The sequence below is a fragment of the Phaethon lepturus genome, unplaced genomic scaffold, assembly GCF_000687285.1.
Source record: "Phaethon lepturus isolate BGI_N335 unplaced genomic scaffold, ASM68728v1 scaffold20843, whole genome shotgun sequence".
NCBI classification, from domain to species: Eukaryota; Metazoa; Chordata; class Aves; order Phaethontiformes; family Phaethontidae; genus Phaethon; species Phaethon lepturus.
Genome location: NW_010530020.1, coordinates 36,627 through 40,261, shown reverse-complemented (window position 1 = coordinate 40,261; position 3,635 = coordinate 36,627).

Below are 3,635 nucleotides of genomic sequence, written 5' to 3'. Positions count from 1 at the left end.
GAAACCCGCCGCGCCCAGCTCTTTGCCTTGGTTTAAATAACTCACCTCACGTAACAGACTCGGCTTTGTCCAGTTGCTTTGCTGGCCGGCCTGGGCAGGATTGCTTAAATGCTTTTTTTTTTTTTTTTTTTGGAACTCGGGTTTCAGAGAAGTGGCCGCAGTTTAAATAAAGGCATTAGCTGCTGAAACAAACCACCACACGACTAGCGTGCCTGCCGCTCGTGTGTGCTCTCACCGCAAACTCAAAGCAGGCCGTACCTTGCCCATCCAGGCGCGACCCCTCCCAGGACTCTTCTTTCTCCCCCCAAGACCTGGTTAACTTTTTTTGCTGTCCAGCAGGCTTTTGGTATGTGCAACCACGATGGGGGGCTTTGGAGCCCCTCAGGAGCTCAGACTAGTCCCTGCAGGGAGCTGGTGGAGGAGAGGGTGTAAGGATGGTGGACGTGGGCTCTGGGGTTAGGAGCGCAGCCCGACACCCGTGCGGGGCTCCCAAGTGCACTTCTGTCCCCCAGGCCTTGCCCTCCCGCGCTCTGACTTTTTGTGCAATCACAAACACTCACTGTGGTTGATAAAAGAATAAAGCACAGGTAACACACCCCTACCCAAAGTAAGGAGAGGGGTGGGGGAATTCCATCTTCCGACCAGTTTCGGTTTCATTTCACAGATTTACTGGAGGCCAAAGCAAGAGATAAACAGCTCCAGGGGTTAATTAGCTCATGAGGATGAAAAACAAACACCGGTTGCAGAAACTCCTCTAAGTTAAATAGTTTTGTTTATTTGCATTTGGACCTTTGTATATTTCTGTGGTTGACACAGCAGGTGTGAGCTGGTTACGTTCACTCAAAGGGGAAGGGCATCTCTCCATTTTTTTGATCTCTGTTTCTCTTCTCCAACAACAGGTTAAAAAGTATGTGCTTGGGTAAGAGGAAGCCAGCTGCCTGTCCCCTCCTGAAAGTTTGCTGTACAGCATGATGAGGTGGCTTCACATCTTCCAAATCACCTCCCCAGAGCCCACTGTGCAGGGAAGGGACACGAACCCCTGAAACTCCTACTAGAAACCTTCCTCCACCTGGAGAAAAAAGCCTGACAGAGACGGTAGCTTTCCACATGAAAGCCCGTCAGTGTTCCCAAGCAACCTGGATATTGCAGTGGTGTTTTCAAAACACTCTGGTAAAAGTGCAGGGTGAGATTTTTCAAAGCTGGTTACTGTAATTAGGCACCCAGATACCACTGCAAAGATACCCTTTGAACAGTCTTCCTCTAATTGCTCTCATGATGGGCAAACTCCAGTCTGGGCTCTTCATGACCTCCCTGAACTTTCACTTTTGACCTGCTTCAGTCACCGACATAGAGACTCCACCGCATGGCTTGTACAGCAGAAAACAGAAGGACTCGTAGTTTTGGTCTATAGTCTCGTGCCAGGTCAGTTCAGATGGTAGAATTTTGGTTTTTTCCCTAGCTGACTTCCTACCATGGGCTAACACAAATGTACAAGAGCATTTCCCACCACACAGCCTGAATACAGTTCTACAATTCTAGCTACAGTTGCAGGCATGTGGGCCTTTTTTTTTTTTTTTCCCCTATTTCTTCAGAACCAATGTGGAGGGAAGGGTCAAAATCTGCATTCACCACTCCCGGAGGCAATAACCTCTGTATGGAGCTGTCGCTTTGCCATTGAGGCAGACAATGTAAAGAAAAAAAAGAGGCAGGAGCAGAGGTCTGCAGCAGTGAAGGGATGCCAGGGGCAGGGGACGACCATGTAGGCTGCCACGGGGAGCCTCACACCCCACGGAGGCAATGCCATCAAGGGGAACGGTTTAGGCTTTACTCTTCCCAAGTAAATGTAATCAGAAGAAACCAGAAGACTCTTACTTCGCAAAACCAGAAGTCTCCGAGGTAAATTCCTGGGATACATTAATACTCTCTGGATTATTTTTACCTCCCATTGATCTCATTAGCCATAACTCAATGGATTAGCAAGCGCTGGATTTAGTGGCGCAGGAGCAGGAATTATTTGCTGTTGAAGAGCAGCAGGCAGAACTGACAGATAGAGGCAGCAACAAGCACTAGCATCAAAGAAATAATACTGTATTAATCCAGTTTTAAACAAAACTAGCTGAACATTCAAGGGATAATTGCAGCTGATGTATGCTGTTCCTTAGCCAGGCAAGGAAGCACACCCATTTCATGTACCTACATATCTCTGAAAGCTGGCAGACTGTAGATAAGACTGATAAAACAAAGTCCACCACATTACAAAGTACAGATGGTCCAAATGACGTTGAAGTGAGGACAAGGTTAAAGGATCCCAGAGGAAAAAAAAGAAAACAACCTTTTCATAAGCAAATACTCAGGATTTATAGGCATCAGTTGACTACCTTCTCAGCACAGGGAAGTAATAAACTGATCCTGCATTTCCGTGCTGAGTTTGCTGCCACCAAGTTTTGACTGAAATTTGATTACAGAAGTCCAGCAGGGAGTCATGCCCAGGGGAAGGCTTGTGTGTATATGAGGAAACTGTGCAATGGCCAGAACCCCAGAGCTCCTTTTCTTGCCATTTGGGCTTGGCGTCAGCAAGCTATTATTTTCTGCTCTTTAAAGCCAAGGCAATTTTTCACCCCTCCAGTTCAACACACTCAAACAGCCCTGCTTCGCTCCCAGGCAGGACCAGCTTTGCCTCTACGTACCCATAGCCACGTGCCTCTCCAGCACAGTTCAGGCAGCTGGGGCTTCCCTTACACGCGCGTAGGTCTGGCTCCTCAGCTGGGGTATTTTCTTCAATAAGCAAAAACCAAAGGTCCTCTTAACGCAGGTCTAAAAGCAAGAAGGGTTTGTGAGGTGTGGAGGAGGACGTGACATTATCTCCTGTTCTTTCTTAGAGAAGCTGTTGAGCCTTTGGGAATCAAGAATTGATGGTCTTTTCTTTTAAAATATAAAGCATCAGGTGCTCCTGTTTGCAGAAGTAAAGAACGTAAAACAAAAGTAAACCCTCCTTAAGCCATGTGCAGCTTGCAACAAAAAGGTTAGAAACTCAAGCATGCCGTGGGCCGTGCTGGGCCAGCCCTCGCCGCTCGCTGGGGTGCAGCCCCAGCTCCTCAGCTGGCTGGGCTGCCCCACGCGCGTCGTAGCCCCAGTGTTATGGGGACATTTAGAATCACAGAGTCACAGAACCATTAAGGTTGGAAAGGACCTTTAAGGTCATCAAGTCCAACCGTCAACCCAACGCCACCGTGCCCACTAAACCATGTCCTGAAGTGCCAGGTTGACGTGTTTTTTGAGCATTTCCAGCGATGGTGACTCCACCACCCCCCTGGGCAGCCTGATCCTTCCCCTTGCAGCCGATCCTTCTGTTTCACGATCTTTTCTAAGTTCAGCCATGGGATTCTTACTTCACGCAACTCCGGACAGCACCCGCCCCCCCCCAACCCGTCGCAGGCGCCGCGGTACGTGTTTCAGCGGCGCTTCTGCGGGCGCCGGCGCGGGACGGAGGGGCACGGAGGTGGCCCTGAGCAGCTGGAAGCCCGCAACCCCTGGGCGCACAAGCACTTGCCCCGCGATGAAGGTCCCGCCGGGTACTCCACGGGAGAGCTGGCTGCCGGGGGAAATGAGCACAGGCAACTCCGAGCGTCGAAGCC